This window comes from Amphiprion ocellaris, chromosome 19 (assembly GCF_022539595.1).
Source record: "Amphiprion ocellaris isolate individual 3 ecotype Okinawa chromosome 19, ASM2253959v1, whole genome shotgun sequence".
Classification (NCBI taxonomy): Eukaryota; Metazoa; Chordata; class Actinopteri; family Pomacentridae; genus Amphiprion; species Amphiprion ocellaris.
In genome coordinates this window covers 22,177,787-22,197,098 of record NC_072784.1, presented here as the reverse complement: position 1 = coordinate 22,197,098, position 19,312 = coordinate 22,177,787, and the positions used below count along the sequence as shown (strand labels likewise).

At 41.0% G+C, this 19,312-nt stretch overlaps 1 protein-coding gene and 1 long non-coding RNA gene across 6 annotated transcripts in view; one reads left to right on the top strand and one right to left on the bottom strand.

Annotated features, from left to right (window-relative positions):
• sdk2a (sidekick cell adhesion molecule 2a) overlaps positions 1-19,312 on the top strand; it is a 94,151-nt gene that overhangs the window by 27,216 nt on the left and 47,623 nt on the right. The gene's annotated exons all lie outside the window — the stretch shown is intronic.
• LOC129347633 (uncharacterized) lies at positions 1,227-2,522 on the bottom strand. The gene is made up of 2 exons (XR_008599826.1): positions 1,566-2,522; positions 1,227-1,451 (listed from the first exon to the last, which is right to left on the bottom strand). It is a non-coding gene; the product is annotated as an uncharacterized LOC129347633 (long non-coding RNA).

Here is a 19,312-nt window from a genome sequence, read left to right as displayed (position 1 = left end):
TAGCTGATTAGAGGTGTCTTCAATATTGAACCTTTCTACAATATTCTAATTTTCAGAGATACCAAATTTGAGATTTTTGTTAGTATAAGATAAGATAAAGTTCTTTATTTCTCCCCACTCCAGGGGAAATTTACATTGTTACGGCAGCTTTATTTACAATATATACAAGGGTGAAAAAAATTTTTAACAGAAAAAATAAAAATAAAAATAAAGTTTAAAAGTGCAGAGATGTGCAGTGCAAGAATGTCAGTGCAAATTTTATGGTTTGGGGTGGTAATGATATAGTCCAGTTTATGTTAACATCAGCCAGTGATGCTGATGTTGTAAAGTCTTATAGCAGATGGAATGAAGGACCTGCGATAGCGCTCTTTCTTGCAGGGTGGATGTCTCAGTCTGCTGCTGAAGGAGCTGCTTAAAGACCCCACAGTGTCATGCAGTGGGTGAGAGGGATTGTCCATGATGGATGTGAGCTTTGACAACATCCTCCTCTCACCCACCTCCTCTATGGAGTCCAGGGAACAGTCCAGGACAGAACCAGCCCTCCTGACCAGTCTGTTTAGTCTCTTTCTGTCCCTTTCAGTGCTCCCTGCTCCCCAGCAGACCACTGCATAGAAAATAGCAGACGCTACCACAGAGTCGTAGAATGTCCTAAGCAGAGTATTCAGGTATAATCATCAAAGTTAAGAGAAATAAACATTTGAAATATATCAGTCTCTGTGTAATGAATGAGTATAATATACAAGTTTCACTTTTTGAATGGAATTACTGAAATAATGAACAACTTTTTTCATGATATTCTAATTATATGACCAGCACCTATAGTTGTATATAGTTTTACTTTTAGTCCTCCACTGTAGGAGAGGCCCACCACAGTTTGTACTTTGCACATTGTAAATAGTTTTGATTTTGCTGCTGACTAATAAACTATTTTGTGACTTATGTGACTGCATCATAACTTCTCATTTTGTCTGTTAAGACACTGGTAGAAAAAGAGTCAACAGTCTGAACCAAACAATTCTATATTCCCTAATAATGTATTTGTGTTTAATGGGATTTAACATGTTTTAACACAAACTCCTTTATGGTTCATAATTCCGGTGACTGAATTACACCAAAGCAATACTGATTTATCAAACTGTAATTTTCTTAAAACAGCTGTTTTAATGTTTTGGCGTTTAATTTTTTATTTAATCTTGCTAACCTTCACAAACAAACAATAGCACAGACACATCTACAAAAGTTTATTGTCAGAATTGCATTAAAGAAAACAATAGCGGTCCGGGGACAGAAAAACAGAAGTATAACAAGAAGAACAACTTTTAACTTTTGCATGACACGTAGTGCATCAGTGCATCCTGTACATCTCTGCCCTCCTCCTCTACACCTTGTGCTACTGCAGGCTCATGTGCTGCTGCTTCAGGTAAATCCCATGAAGTCTCATCAGAGAGCATCTGAAACACATACACAGCACACATATTTTAATACCTAACAGCGATAAACTGCAGCCATTACAGGGTCGTTCACAGGACTGATACACGATAGCTAGCGAACTAGCATTAGCTTACCCTCATATGTCCTCTAGTTCATATCCGCTTGTCTTCGGCTTGATACTGCTGCATCGCCTCCCAAACTCTCCTGTGTGTCTCCTCAGTGTTTCGACTCGCCGCTCTCAGCTTTCTCCGACTCTTCTATTACTCTGAATCTGACAGAAAGCCACAGACCGAGCAGCAGGTGTACTATCGCCTCCATGTACATTGTTGCATTGCGTTTGTGTCGCACAGAAATGACGGTAAGGGACTTTCGGACCGCCGTGCTATGACGACTCCACCCACGATGAGGTGGTTCTCAATGTAATGGAAAAACAACTAAACCGAGACGAGCCGTGGCGCGCCGAGTAGATGCTAAAGGAAATGCTAAAGGAAAATTTGTCTTGCACCGCATGTATCAACATTTGGGAAAGAGGACCGAGTCTTTAGCGGTTGCTAATAAAGTTTTGTTTTATTGAGTATCCAAACCAACGTAGAGGTGAATAGCGCCACCCAGTGTATCGGAATGTGTTTACAAGCTCTGCGTCAATCCATTATCTGGAATCGATTTGCCTTGACTTGATGTGCAGGGTAACCAATCAGGTGTTAGGATCCGCCCACCGACTTTGACGGGCGAGGTTGACAGATAAAATTAATTCATGATCCACTGCAACACAAGGACCATGAAATAATTAATTAAATCGTGAAATAATGAAATATGTTTTTTACTTAAAATAATTGTTATTTTAATAAATTAATGACATATTTAATAACACATTTATGTATTTAATTCCAATTTTAATTAATTAATGACATATTTAATTCCAATTTTAACTAATTAATGACATATTTAATTATTTAATGATATATTTATTTAATAACACATTTAAGTATTTAATTCCAATTTTAATTAATTAATGACATATTTAATTCCAATTTTAATTAATTAATGAAATATTTAATTCCAATTTTAATTAATTAATGACATATTTAATTAATTATTTAATGATGTATTTATTTATTTAATTTTGGCACTTTTAGTCCTCCATACTTACTCACCATGTGTTGGTTTCTTATCTGGTGCTTCAATATTAGATACGCAAGTCTGAATTTTCATTTAATGTATTCAGTCGGCATTTTCTCAAATACAGGGAAATGCCTGCAGCATTGTTTATGAATTTGAATAACCCTAAAATCATAGAATACAACAGGAATACAGAGCAGTGCCCTGGTGTACCTCTAAGAACACCTTTGTAAGTGAGTAAACGTGTGACAAATGTGTGTGTGTGCACGTGTATGAGTGTATATGTGTGTGTGTGTGTGTGTGTGTGTGTGTGTGTGTGTGTGTGTGTGTGTGTGTTGAAGGAAGAGGAAAATGGATGAGAGAGGGTTGATGGGGTGTTGGGCATGCGTGATCCCCTTGACTGGGATCCAGATCCACAGGCAGAGAGCACTGAGCCCTCAGTCAGCACATCACATAAAAGCACCAGGCTTTGCAGGATTGCAAACTGAGAGTTTATTTTTTCCTCATTTGTTTTCCTTCCTCTCAGTGAGGACAGGTTTTCTACCATTGTGAGCACACAAAAGAGTCTGCCATTATCACAGCCGTAATCGACCATTACAGTTTCTCTCCCACTAGAGTGCTCGTTAACTGCAGGACAAAAAGCCTCCAAAACAGACAGCATGTCCTGGTGCAAACAACAGGGTGGTTCATCGTGCCAGCTTAAACCAGCAGCTTGTAAATTGAATCCTGTGGCATACAATCAAGTTTACAGTGTTCAGTGGAGCTTTGCCACTATCAACCAGCCAGCAGAGCCCCAAACTGACCCTGAGGCTCAACAACACCTGGCTCTTCCCTTGTTAATCACGGGCAAGGATCCAATCTAAACACAAATGACTGTGTAGTCACCGCATTTCACGTAATACATGAACCGTGCATATACATATTTCCATACTTCAAGAACAATGCCCTTGCTTCATGTTTACAGATTGATAGTCTATGTCAGCTGTGCTGCAATGTGTCTTTTCAGGGTTACTCTAATTTACTGTGCTCCTCAGTGTGTCTGCATCCATTTGCAGGTTTTCGTTCCCTTTGTCAAAGCTTATTATTGATGCTAATGGACTTCGATGCCGTACATGATCGCAACTGTCAGCATCTGGATGAAAATAAAAGCCAGCTGAAGATGAAGAATGTGCTCTCCAGTGTGTACCTGCGTGTGTGTTTGGAGTGTTTCCTTTGTGTAGGTGTGCATGAAAACTTTATCTATGCTTCGGGTGGCTTGTTCTAGAGGCACACTTGTGACAAATATCCAGCCATATCAGAGGAATTATGTGCGACAGCAATCACTTTACATTCCCAGACCTTAACAGATGGAGCATGCTATACAGTGAAATAAACACAGTGGCAAATGTAGCACTGGTAAAATCAAGCCAGCCAGCTTTGGCGCGGGGGGGAAGAGATAAGGGAAAAAAAAACATGGAGAAAACAACATTTGGCAGGGCTTTATTCAGTGTTGCCCACTGTGCTGATGGACTAAAGGTAGAGAATTAATCTGTTGATCCAAGTAACATTTGTCCGTGACACGTCATCCATTTATTCCAACACATCTAGTCATCCTTCAATCCGCTCTCTTCTGTTTAGATGTCTTCTTCTTTGAGTATATTGTGGTCAAATTGGATTATCAGAGACTGGACCACATATGGCCTGTGCTGGTCCCTATCTCTGTTGGGGAATGTAATCCTGCCCACCACCCCCTTCTGCCCAGCCTCATTATCAGATGGCCAGCATGTGTAGCAGCATTATGCCACATACCAGCACTCTCAGCAACCTCTTTCACAGTGAACTAAGTAGTTCATAAGAATTTTCTTCAGTTAACTGTCTTCTTTTTTCTTCCTTTATCTCCTTCAAATTGTAGCTGACCACCGGGATTTTAGATATACTATATTTGGTGGACTTGCGGGAGTGGGTGGGAGGTGGCGGTTTTTGGGGGGCAGAAAGGACTTGCAAGGAGATTATAGTGAGGGAAGTAGAACAACAACAATGTACGGATTACAGGCAGGATTTGTGCGAGGAACACATGATATCCTCTCTCATCCCTTTATCAGATTGGCTGTGATGGAAAGGCAGTAGTGGCTGCATGGGACCAGAGGGGAGAAGGTTTGGATTCATTAGGACAGAGCCAAAGCAGGACAGAGAGTGATGATAGCGGTTCATTATTTAATAGAATATCATCTCGCAGGCAGATGAGATGACTGCCTGCAAAGTGTATCCTAACAAGTAATGTTAGAATCAGCTTTTTCCTTTAACAAGTGAATAAATTGCTTGTTTGATTGGAAAACTGCAGCAGTTTATCTACTCTCACATGGCTGCATTTTAGAACAAGCACAGTGATTTAATAGACAATGACACTTGTTCTGTAACCAAGAAGAAATAGTCTTATGAATACATATTCTACACTTTGAGATTTTAAAGGACCACAACAGAGTTATTTTTTAACATTTTAAATCTTATTTCTAAGTGATGAAGGCCTCTGATGACCCCAAGTGTCCACACAGTCTGCATAAGAGGGAGGTTGGGTGGATGGATGGGTCAGCAAAGCTTTGCTACTACAATGAACTTTGACTGCAGTTGCTCTCTGTGACTTTAACCTACTGGCTACTATTGTAACCATGGAAGCAATGGTTGTCTTAATCATAATGAAGCATTCCTTTTAATCCAAACCTATATGCTTGTCTAACCTTGATTTTATTATTTGAAGCCAAATATCTTTCATCACCTCAACCAAGTTGTTTTTTTCCCTTAATCTAAGTCAGTCTTTCTCAAATAGTGGGGTGCGCCCCCTGGAGGGGACACAGAGGCATGTCAAGGGGGGCGCGAGTGACTGGGAGGAAAAGGTCCGTCTACAGGCAACTAATTAGCTGAACTATTGTTTTAACGTCGGCCTGTTTTTCGCGGCGTACAACAATACTGAAATTGCGCTGGTCCATAGACTGTACATGTGCTGGCCGTTCAGACTTGGAAGTACAGACTCCCGAAAACGGGAGAACGCATTGTTAATGTGCAGTCGGAACGCCAGCGTACTTGATCACGTCACGTACTCGGCTCATCTACTCCGATAATTTTTAACAGCGATGTCAAACATACTGCCCGCGGGCCAAAACCGGCCCGTCAGACTGTCCATTTTGGCCCACGAGACGACTTTACAAAGGATAAAAATTATAACAGCATTAACTGTAAATTGTAAATTTGTGAAACTGTAAATTTGAAATAATTTCTAGACCTTGACAAGTTGTTTTGATCATGAAGTAAAATACTAGATTGTTCAGTTCCAGATACCTGTGACTGAATGTTTTGTGTTTTTGTAGGTAAACTGTTACCTGGCAGTTACAATGCATGTGTAAATGATGAACTGAGGCATAATAGGCTACTGTTGAAATTGAACTTGTTTTCCTTAAGAAATTTCAGGTTCATAATGTTTTGTAAAAAAAAGATAGTTCATTAAATGTGAACATTTTCAGAATATGCTTTTTTTGAACCATAACAAAGGGGAAAAGCTGGAGTTGTGGTTATTTATAGGTTATTATGATCTAAATAAATCATAATGAAAGCAGAGGCTGATCAGAAATCAGATCTATTCCTCCAACAGTTTTTTAGGACGCAGACAAATTCTGTCTCAGCTGACGAGAGTCATCAGATCAAAAAACATCCTGACATTAATGCTGTTTTTTTTTTTTTTTTTTTCAAATCTTCCAGGTAGACATTGGATGTTTCAGTTTATGTCAAAGCGACCTGATTATTTGACCGTAATGCACTGTATTAAATGAGTTCAGTACTGAAAACACGTTTGTTTGTAGATTCAAGGAAACTGTTATCTCCAAGGTTTGTGAGCTTTATATGTGTATATATATATATATGTGTATATATATATATATATATATATATATATATATATATATATATAAAGGACAGTTTATTCATTTTAAAACACATAGTCATAGGCATTTATAATTCAACAGCCAAGAAATGATTTCTCTTCCTCCCATAAAGCTGTATGTAAGAACAGTGCAATCAACAAAGTTGATAGTTATCAACTATAGTTATCTATACTGGCCAAGTGAAAGCTCTCTGCTAGCTCTCTGCTGTATTTACAGCCTATAGTCTGGAGAACCCAGCTCTGACAGCATCAAACCGGCAAGGCTAGGTCCATCACTAGTCAAACTGACACACCTTCTCAGAGTGCTGTCCTCCCACACCTTTCGCTCCACTCCCTCCACTTGTCTTGTCTAAGTACAGGCTTGCTATGCATGCAATCACTGTAAAGACAAATTCACGAAGGTTGACTTTTCACAGTAAAGTTCCACGACAACGCCAGAAAGATTCTGGAAAGTGACAGACAAATGAAAGAGCATAGAAATGAAATAGCTAGAGAGAGAGAGAGAGCGAGGAGGGAAAATAACAAAGGCAACGAGCTTAGACAAAATAGGGTGAGAGGAATGGGGAAGGACACAGATCGAGCAAGAGGATGCCATGACAATTATAGGTAACAGAGCCCCTAACGTCAAAGTAGAACCCTATTTCTGGGAGCTGTCTATTCTCCCAAATGTGAGACAGTAAATACCTTGTTTCTATCTTCCCCAGACGTCATTGTGACCACCAGTGCCACAATGGAAACCCTGATGAGGAGCACATGCAATTGCTCTCTCTTAATAAAATCTCACAGTTCCCATTACAGTCCGGCACAATAGGCCTCTCGCCTGGCCGTTGATTGAGTTCCTACTTTCCGGGAGCTATAATAGCAGCCAAGCCACTCCCTCACTCCCACCACCCTCACCCATTTTACCCCTCTTCCCTCCTCCGCCCTCACCAGTCCAGCTCCTTCTCATGCCTGGGCTTTGCTTTTTGACACAAGTAAGGTCTTATTCCTCACATCCTCATCTCCTTTCCTCTTTCTATCTACCATTCTTGCTGTCTCCATCCTTGCAACATTTCTTCTTACACAGAGCCAGAGAGAGCTGGTTTCTTTTATTGATTTGATCAATAGATGGCTACTTTTAGAGTGTTACCCCATCTTATAGAGGTGAGTCACACTTTCTGAGGACAGCCTTAGTAGCCCCAGAGACACAGTCTGTTGAGGAACACTGCTGATTATGAGGGATTTTGAGAAGGTTGGCTGAAATAGTCACGAGGTTGGATGGATTCCTTTGTTGGGGAAAAGGGCAAAATAGTTCTCAGAAGTGGGGTAGGTGGTGGGAAAAAGGATTTATCTGGTCTAATTACACTTTCCCTCTCTAGCAGCACCTTAAAGAACAATCGCACCAAAATAGAAACAAAATTAGCTTGCAACAACGGATGTAAGAAACATTGACGGATCCTTGATATTCATTATTTGACTGATACGTCAGTTCCAGTGGTTAAAGACAGTAAAAGAGTGGATTCAAGCGCTTACAGATTGTTTAATGCTGAGTCTTGCATAGAAAATGTTAATAAATGTAAAATCTGCTTTCAGGCTTCGACTGAATAGCTTGGAATGAGATGTAGTCTCTGTACAAAAAATGTACTCAGCGGTGCCCAGAGTACGACCTCATCTGACCTTTGCAACTTTTTAAGGAAAAAGTTTTGGTGCAGCAGCGGTTGCAATGATCACGCGGTTGCTACAAATTAAAGGATGAGCATGAAACTCGGATTTGATTTATTAAATTCTACTGACTCACCCACTTTGAGGGCCTTCGCAGCACAGCCCACATCCACTTTGTAGTGGATCAAAGAGGTAATTTTCTTTCGCTTGTTGACTTATAATGATATAATCACAACATTTTATGTGCATATGCGCTGCAAAATTATGCATACAGACACATACATCCACATATACTGGCCCAGTACACGCATTAGTTAATAGACAAACACACACATATAACTCCTCACAGGTGGTAAACCATTAGAGACCTTTTGATTAGCTGTTTTCAAGATGTCAGTCAGGTAAACTAAGGCACTCCCTGCTGCTCTGTGATGCTAGTAAAGGTCAGCAGCTGGTGGCTTCGCTCTTCTCTACACCACACTTACTCCTTAAACAGGGCTCAGACACCCTGGGAAGGAGTCAAAAAAAAAAAGTAAAAAAGCTTGTATTCACTTGCTGGCTTCATGTGGAGGCCACACATGTATGTTCCAGAGAATAAATACAGAACTGTGAGCAGATGTCTAAAAATATACAAATATGATATACAGTTTTTGTGCTTTATGAGTGTAGTTTCCAGATATTGATATTTTTTCTTGCAGGGTATATTAGAGATCTTTAAACTTGTTAGTTTGCTAAAAGAGAGGAGAGATACAGGAAAAGGGAGCTGTTCATTCTACTGTTTATCTGTTTAAGTGAAGCTGTTTGATGTAGGTCATAACTCTCAATTCAGACTCTCTTTCACTCTGATTCTCCCCAGGCCTGGCATCAGCTGCTTATGTCATGTTAATTTCTTATGGACTAGTAGATAGGCTGTCTTTGATGTACTTTATATTGATTTTTTGTGTGTGTGTGTGTGTGTGTGTTACTTGCATTTGATTCAGTTGACTGACTTGTCAACCTCTGAGGGGACCGATACCATGAAGATAAGGGTGTGAGATCAGTCGGGCGCCATGCTTTATTTCTCCCTCGACAAAATCACCAAAGTTCTCACATTTCATCCTTGCACCACGGTGACAGCCTGACAGAGGGGTCCGGCCTGACACATAGCAACGATAGGCGGCTCACGCTGACAATAATGCCACCGTTGCTCATGCTGAAGAGAGCCCATCCCTTCTTATTTTCACTGAGAAAGAATACAGAGGGAGAGAGAGAGAGAGATGGCGTAGTGGGAAAAAAGAGGGAGGCAGACTGGCATCCAGTCATCCAGTCAAGGAAAAAAAAGACAATTTTTTGATCTCCAGACAGTCTGCCACCACAACGGTAATCCTTTAGCAACACCCTTCTTCTGCTGTGTAGGTAGACTGTCAGACTGATAAACGCACACACACACACACACACACACACACAATTATGGATTATATAAACCAGAACTCTATACATAATCAACTCGTGCAAAATAGCAGTGCTCAGTGACATCTTGATGCAGAAATCACTGTCACTATCAGCAGTAGATATACAATTAACAATACAAAATAACCAGTGCATTTGTTATCACACGATAACCTAAAATGTATATTCCACCTGAGAACAAGTAGAAATATAGAGGCATTGTTATCAACAACAGAGCTGACAACTATGATATCTATAAAATGGCAGAATTTATGAGCATCTAATTCCTTTTGCAAACTTCTCATCAGTCAGTGTGTAGTATCTGTGCAGGTAGGAGATTTTGTTTTGTACTGAACCCTAACACTCATAAGAACAAAAAGCGTCTCATTTGCATGCATATATGTGCATGGTAATGTTGATGCAGTCAACAACATAACCTTAGCAGCCCTCAGAAGTCAAAGCGGTCAGCGTTGTTCACTTCAGCACAGTTGGTTGTTTTCACCCATGTTATAAAATCATAAAACATTAACTTTCTTCCTCTGTGTACTCTGTGCAGAGAAAATATATCAAACTCGCTCCGGTGAAAAAGTGGTGAAGTATTGACTGATTTCATACTACACTGAAAAGCAACATTTTGTTAAATGTGGGTGTGTGGTTCTTTGAGGCTAATGTGATTATGTGCTGCACAAATAAGTTCAACTAGTTTCCTCATTTGGGGTCGGACTTTTTAATCCAATTTTAGACTGAGCTAAAAATGTGTGATTTTCAATACAACATGATTAACAACATTATTTCTTTTACCTTTAATCTCACCCTTTTTTTTCAAACTGATGTTGCCAGTGTTTTCTCTCTGTTATGCTTGAATTGGATATTAGTGCAGAAATATATTCTGTGATGAGCCAACAGCAATTTAGGGCTACGTTGCTGGGATGTGATAGTTAACGAGACAAGAGAAGAACTTTAATATTGTATTAAACATCAATTTATTGAATAAAATACACAAAAGAGAAGTAAGTGAATGGTATTTCTTCTTTATGAGTACTGTTAAACACACTTAGGTCAGCATAGCACAGCTGAAACTGCTTCTCAATATATAAACATGACATTCTCTGGTTGATATGCATTGGATTAGATCAGAGTGGATTAGAGGAATGTGGAGGCAGGTTGGTGAGAACAGATCACCTAGATTGAAAAGGGATTTCTAACACTTTTAAATGAGATATGGGCATGCATTCTGAAATAAGAAGCTGCATATGAAAATGGGTCAATTGTTCTGCAGGTTTAGATTGTGATTAAGAAGATTACATTCCTCCAGTGAACAACAATGGCAAAGTCAGACAGTAGCCCAGTTGTACTTAGCCACTCCGTCAGCCTGGCTGATCCCCATTCCGTCCTTTCACTAGCATTCAGACTTTCATGTTTTGAGCAATGGGACTTAAGTTCTGAGGCTGTGCTTGTCAGGCAACAGATTTTCTGCTGGAACAGAGAACATAACAAAGCACAGTATAATTTGACTCATTCCCGGACCAAAGACTGTTTTGATGAAACAGTGCGGGACTATGTCTGCTCCCACCACCTCATCCTCCATTTTTCAGAAGAGAGTGATTAGAGCAGGGGCACTTAGGCCAGAGTTAGTGCACTGATATTGATTGATCAAACCTGGCCTGAAGAAGAGGGAGGGGTTGCAGTCTTCTGTCCCTCCCTAATGAAAGGGAGCAACGCTTTCTGCCTCCTTTGATGCAGAAGGGATTAAAACAGTCTTGCTTATGGCAGTAGAAAGATCAGGGCTGTCTGTTCCTCTGTCTGTCGGGCTATTTCAGTTCATGGTGGGGCCAGAAAATCAGATTCATTATGTGGCCACCTGCTATTACCAAGCTTTGATTACCAGCATCATGATTATACCTAGTCTTTATTCATTCTCAGCCTCAGTTTTTGTTCTCCTCTGTAGGTTGTGTAAGACACGGGTGGCGGCTCTATTTCTTGTTTCTTGTTTGTTTCTCATTTCCTCCCAGAATGATATCTGTGTTTTCTGCTGTTGCATGTTTCTTGTGTGTCTGCGAAACAGTTGTCTTTGTAATGCATCACAAGTCTTTTCACTGAAGGCAACAGATCTGAGGTTTTTGACAGTTTGTCTGTTTGCAACAAAGAAAGCAGGTTAGAATCAATAAGATCATTTTGATATGCACAACGGCGCCTTGTACGGCAATTTGAAGGAAGTCCTGAAAAACACTAATAAACTTGAAGCCACGCTTTCAATAATTAAAGCTGATTTTCCCTGAGAGAAAACATTTTCAGAGAGCTGGTGAGGTGGAAGGCTTTGATACAGCCTAGAAGCATTCATAAAAGTTTCAGATGTAGGGAGAGTAATTGACATTTTTCGCAAGTTGGCAGTCAGAACCACACATGCTTTGCCAAGTGGACCCTCAAGTTTGCATGGTCAGTCTGTGTCTGTCTCTTTCCTTTTTCTCTCTTTCACACAAACACACACACACACACACACATACACACACTTTCTGTCCAGTGCATTTTCAGTTTGATCTGTTTTATGGATTTCTCTCACAGCTTCATTGAAAAATTCAATTAATTGAGCCATGCTGTGAAATATCTATGGGATGAGGATACAGTCATTTTTCAGAGTGTGGACCATACAGTATTCATATCTTCATGATACATAGAGTGCAAAATATGAACCACAGATAACAGTTGATTTATGCACATATCCTCCTGATTTATCTGTACTGTAGCACGCACAGCGATGCAGGCACTTTAGGTGATGAAGCAGTCGACCAGGTGCTTAGATTTTCGAGCCCTGGGGCAGTGGAATGTACTGTGATATAAACAGTGACGTGCTGCTCCACTCTTTTCCGTGCGCTTACTGTATGCTCTCCTGGAGCCACTGTTTGCGTAGCCTCGGAACTGCCTCCAGAATGATCCATTATACTAAAGCAGGCCACCAGAGAGTTTTTGTGTGGCTACTTAACGTACACACACTTTTCCCACATGGCTGTTACCACAGAGGGAGGGCGGAGTTGTTAAAGAGACACTGATGGCCGCTGGCAGAAACTGTAGCTCCCTCTGATCATTCTCTCTAGGAGCGTTGTGCATGAGAGAGCGAAAACACAGTGGCATCACAGAGAGAGACAGCCTCTTTCGAGCTCACTTCATTCGTTCCCTCCAACTACCTGTTCATTAGCTCGGAGACCAAGGAGCTGCATGAAACTTGGTAACTGCATGCCTTCCAGAGCAAAGCCTGACATTATCGCCTATTTATCAGAAGTTTTCTGAACTCATCACTGCGCTACCAAGCATCAATGCATCAATAAATCAGCAATCACTCTGGGCGGTCTTGACTTCTATAGCTTCCTTCCGCCCTGACACACTTTTATATACTCCATTTTATTCACTTTTTATGTGCTGGGTTGATGTATTTTATCGAGCTAGTTACTACAGAACATAAACTAGGGATTACAACCTTGTGCATAAAAAAAATCTGCCTCAAGAGAGAAATGGAAGCAATCTGTTTTCAATACACCCTAATTCTCATTCTCTGCACTGCTTCCACGCTTCACTTTCCGTCTGTCAGTCTGCCTCCTTGTTGCTGGCGAATGTATGCAGAAATTGAGCAACATTGTTTTTATATCCTATTATCCAGAGAATTTGCCTGGCCCTCTCACCCCTCCGTTTTCCCCTTACTTTACCTTTCTACCTGTTAAGACTTCCAGAAGCAGATGCTGTTATCTTCCCGGCTTTCAACAGCCTGTCACATCCACTAGCTGCTTCCTTCTTCAAAAGCTGTCTCCCACTACCTTGCTGTATGTACTCCCTGCGGTTTCCGATACCTGCTGGGAGGCACACCCGGTGATGTCAAACTTGGACAACTTTGGAGAAAAAAGGGAGTAACCAACACAAGGGTCAGACTAATGGAAGGAAGGAGAGAGCATGTGAGTGAAAGAGTGAGGGGTGTTATTTATTTTTTTCCCTTCTTTTTCCAAAGCTGGGTTTATTGATTTTTCTAACCTGAAACACAGCCACAGTAGAACCTTCCATCGTCCTATAGATTGGAATTGATTGCCTTGAGGCTCTCTTGTCCTGTAAATATTTGCAAGGCTTTATTGATTCCATTAGTGGCTGGCTGCTCTATGTGACAATGGTATGGATGGTTGCCGTTGGTAAGACTAAACTAATGCTAGGAGGCCGGTGCTTTTTTCACTGCACATTAAGGTCTTGTTTCACACGTGTAGCATTGTATACAACCTGTCCTTGCAGCCCTTATGAGGCAAATGGTCACCTACTTGATTTGTGTACCACTTATTGAAAGCAGGCTATTCAGCTGGATGATATACGAGTCCGCTGCCATTCTCATTAGTCCATTTATTTATCTTCAAAGACGGCAGCAATACTCTATTTACTGCCAGGTGTTTCTGTGTATAAAGCCATGCAAAACCAATGGCAGAAATGTGTTTCACTGTAAAGTGTACACATTGAATGTCACCATCTGTAGCCTAATCTGAAGCTGGCATGATGAAAAAGAAGCGCAGAGGCCACTGCTTAAAGATGGCTGCAGTCTTACACCTTTAAAAGCCTGGACACAATGCTCATATAGGGGCCAGTAATGAACCATGCATATAGACAGTGGGTGTTTCATCTAATCTGAGGAAGTGAGGGGCCAGGAGAGTGCTGCTTAAGAGCACAGGGGAGAGTGAAATGGCCCACGCACTGCTGCTCTGTTAACCCGCAGCTCCTCAACCCCCACCCCCTGCATATTGTACTGTTGTCTCAGGAACACAAAGACTATTTTCAGGCAGCCAATCCACAGCAGAGTGGGAAACTACGGCCCAGCATGCCCCTAAAAGCCTTCATGACTTTTTAATTGGTGGCTTAGGGCTCTGCGTCCAGCGGTTGGAGAGTGGACCCCACTGCCAGAGCTCTACTCCACGTAGGGATCAAATCCCCCCCGCTTTGAATCCAGGGCCTGTCAAAGCAGTCAGGCATGGAGGCAGCGGATGGGTGGCATCTGAAGGTGAGGGAGGGAGGGTGAGAGACAGAGTTGGCAGTGGAAAAGAGCAGTTTGCAGTTGAGAAGGGTGGATGGTGGAAGGGAGCTAGGAGCGAATGTTTGTAAAGGGAGAAAGAATTTATGTGAAACTGCCAAGAGAAGGAATAGCCCTGCACCAAAATAGCAATTTCTGAGGTGAGAAAGAGTTTGTTCAGTGGAGTTGTAAGGGAAAAGCGATGTCTGTGTGTGTGTGTGAAGCTGTGTGTGCGCATGCATGCTATACTCGGTAGGGGCAACAGAACATTTGGAAGTGATGGATTGTTACAGCAAACCAAACAGAGTAGGAAAGGTGGGTGGTGAATTTTATTGGAGAGCTGGAAAGGTTTTGTGATGAATAATAGTCATGAGTGAATTGGTCATTGTCAGAACCCTCCAGAGCCTATTGAATCAGCAAGGCTAGGGTTTTACAATGAGCTTCAGCCGTGAAGATCAGCCTGTTGGGTTGTAATAGATGGAAAGTGAGTTGATGGAGGCAGGAGGTGCAATAGATGAGGCTAGCTCTTCTTGCTGGAGCGGCATTTGTCTGTGGGGAAATGGGCCACAGGAGAGACCTGTGTACCTCCCACACACTGTGCAGAGATCAGAGAGCAATATGGATGGATTTGATGATCATGCACAGGCACACACACACACATGCACAGGTACATGCACATATACAATGAGCAGTGGGAGAATGCCACAAGGGTAGCATGCCAGCTAATGATGACCTGTTGACCCATAGTTAATGATCCCCCTCAACTCAGCCAAGAACATGATGGGCTTTGATCTGTCTGTCATTAAAGGACTGCAGAGTACATGCACTTCTCTTTAATCTGATGAAGAATTCAAATATACAGAGATCAACTTGCTAGAGAGAGACGCACACACAAACACATTTGCAAGTGTGCACCCATGCAGGAATAATTACACATACAGGCATACATGTAAACACCTTCAACACCCTCACAAGCTATATCAAAGCCAACAAATATGCAAACACTTGCAGTGATGCTGTGGTATTTTGAATACACACAGACACACAAACACACACATGCAGGAAAGCAGAAAAAGACCTTGAATCCATGGTAGAGATTAAACATGTCATTTACTTGCAGTAATAAATAAAACTGATTATTTATTAATATCCAGAGTTGTAATCCACTGCATTATATGTGTATTAAAGCACATTACTTACCATGGCATGCTAAGTTAAAGTGCCTCTAATAAAATTCTTAAGTGCCTACAGGCATTTCAAAGCAGCAGCAGATCTGTGTGCAGCATCTCCTCAGTGTCTCACTAATGGGACTGATGTAAATATGTTCATTTGTGAATCTTCCCTCCAATTTAGTGCCGCTCATATTGTAGATGAAGATTATCCAGGGATTATGAGGTTTGAAAAAAATTGCCATTTGATGTGTATTTATGCAAGGCTTACAGATGTAGTAATATGGAATTAGGTCTCATCATGGGTGGAAAATACAAATGTGAAAAAAAAGTGTCACTCCTACCTCCCCCATCTGGCTCCCTGTCAGGTTGTCATTCAGTGATATTCATTTCCAAAAGTGGAACTTTAACAGACGTTTATGATGCAAATCACAGGCTATAACTCTGTGTGGCGTGGAGGGCTGCATTAAGCCTTCAAATCACTCACGCCTTTGCTTGGGCGCCAGTAACATTATGCCTTATCTGCTTGATCGTCCGCACATATTTCAGTGCGCAATTGCAGCCAACAACAGTCAATCCCTCCGCTTTGTAGGTCCTGAGAGACAAAGAAAGTTCAGAGCATTACCAGCATGATATTTTTCAGGTTTTTTTTTTACACCAGTTTGTTAAGAGCAGTGGTGGGAACATTTCAATAACACAATGGGGGAAAAAAATACTCACTGAATACATTAACCTGATAGAAGATGGTGTTCCTATTTAAATTTATGTAATTTCTAACGATAACCTCCAGGATATACGTGACATTGTGTGAAGGCTAAAATTGCTGTGGTTGTAATTCCTTTTTGTATATAAAGAGCTCCTACATATGTATAAGGCTGTGCGAAAAAAAAAATAGAGCTAACCTTGGTTTTTACTTTCAACAGTTTTAAAACTCCTTGACACCTTTCCATACTTCACTCTCTCTTGTATGTGTGTCGGAGTGCAGAGAGTCAATGATTTGAATCTTGGATGGGAAAGGGTGGATTTTGTTCTTTAATCTTTGCTCTCATCCGAAATGGAAGAAAACAATCCTGGCAACATCAGTGCAGCAGCACTGGGAGCAGTGTTTTGAGTGCAAGCTTAAGAATATAATTAGAAAAACATCATCAACCTCATATTGGATAGCATTCTTGGCATCGGGCTCCAAGCTGTAGTTATGTTGTGAGTGTTATAAGAACTATTGATTAAGGGGTATGGCTTTCTTGTGAGGCAGCGTGCAATTTTTAGATCAAAATGACAGTCTTTTCAAGTATAAATGTGCGGGTTGCTCCAGTAATCATAAGTTGAAAAAAAATTTGAGACATTTGAGAAGAGAAGGTTGATAAAGTACACAGGGGATTTGATTGTATGTACACTACCAGTCAAAAGTTTGGACACACCTTCTCATTTAACGGTCTTTCTTTATTTTCATGACTATTTACATTGTAGATTCTCACCGAAGACATCAAAACTGAACACATATGGAATTATGCAGTAAACAAAAAAGTATGAAATAAGTCAAAATATGTTTTGTATTTTAGATTCTTCAAAATAGTCGCCCTTTGTTTTGATTACTGCTTTGCACACTCTTGGCATTCTCTCCATGAGCTTCATGAGGTAGTCACCTGAAATGGTTTTCCAACAGTCTTGAAGGAGTTTGCAGAGATGCTGAGCAGTTGTTGGCCCTTTTGCCTTCACTCTGTGCTCCATCTCATCCCAAACCATCTCGATTGTGTTTGGGTCAGGTGACAATGGAGGCCAGGTCATCTGACGCAGCACTCCATCACTCTGCTTCTTGGTCAAATAGCCCTTACACAGCCTGGAGGTGTGTTTGGGGTCATTGTCCTGTTGAAAAATAAATGATGGTCCAACTAAACGCAAAGCAGATGGGATGGCATCATAGCGCTTGATGGTTTTTACAACTGCAAATTCAAAGTTTTTGCAATTTTCCATGCTGACTGACCTTCAGTTCTTAAAGTAATGATGGACTGTCATTTCTCTTTACTTAGCTGACTGGTTCTTGCCATAATGTGGATTCTAACAGTTGCCAAATATGACTGTCACCTGTTTACCAACCCGACTTCTGCACAACACAACTGATGGTCCTAACACCATTAAGAAGGCAAGAAATTCCACAAATTAACCTTGACAAGGCACACCTGTGAAGTGAAAACCATTTCAGGTGACTACTTCATGAAGCTCACTGAGAGAAGGCCAAGAGTGTGCAAAGCAGTAATCAAAACAAAGGGTACCTATTTTGATGAATCTAAAGTATAAAACACGTTTTGATGTATTTCACTCTTTTTTGTTTACTACATAATTCTATATGCGTTCATTCATAGTTTTGATGCCTTCATTGAGAATCTACAATGTAAATGGTCATGAAAATAAAGAAAAAACATTAAATGAGAAGTTGTGTCCAAACTTTTGACTGCTAGTGTATATAACAAATATATAATCAAATTATAGGACAGATATCCACTTTGTTATCTTAAGTTGTGTACTTACCTAATCAGAGAAGAAAGAAGAGAAATGCATATCTTTAATGTTCTTGTGTGGTCTATCAGAATTAGCGTCTAATCATTATTCATTATTTTCATTCTCAAGCATGCATAATTTTATAGTATTCACACAGGACATTATTATGCTCACCCAATTTTAACAAGTCATGTTGATTGCGCTAAACCATCTTAAAGGATCATGTGCAGATAGCAAAACAATTAGAATCTCTGAGAATTTCCTGCTTTGTTCAAGTTGCGTGATTCTCACCCAGCATCCGTTACTGTATCTGATAATTGAGATGAGCAATGTGGTGTGAAGTCATGTAAGAACCAGCCAAACGCCACCATTAGCATAATGTCAGGGCGTTCAGATCTTTGTCTGCCTGCTGGCGTAGAGCTGGCTGCCTGTCTTCACACAGTTCCACAGAAGCAGTGTTCCTCCTCTGTCGTCCCTGCTGCTCAGGGTGCATGTGCACTTCAGAGGCAGGAACCAACAATGAAGACTGTCAATGTCTCAGAGGTTAGAGACATGGCCTGGTATAGGAGGCTGATAGCTTTGAGGTTCCATCAGAAAGAAGTGATATTTGCGGGGGGGTGATGGGATAGCTGTCATGCCATCACACAGAAGGATTTGGTGCTCTAGCATGGATGATGGAAGAAAATAGTGGTCAGGGGGACTATCTTTAATGTGCTGTAGAGAGGCAGTGATGTGACAAGCTTCATTCTGTCAGCTCTCATACTCCCGAATTCTCAATTAGGAACAGAGACTCTGTGCTCCCAGCGGCTGCCCTGTTCACAAAGGTGATGATCCTGCTACACTCCAGACCTCCACCAAAATTAGAGAAGATGAAATAAGCATCCACTCCATCCCCAACTCTACTCAAACACCATCCCTAACTCTTCCCAGCCCCGTTATTGCTCACATGTAATCGAATCTGTGTGACCTATTGTGAGTGTGATCCCAATCCCTGAGTGGATGATGCATTCACACGAAAGAAGGTGTTTTTCTTCTGCAAAACAGGTAAATAAAGCATTGCCAACACTGATTGCTGTTCACGCCTGGGCC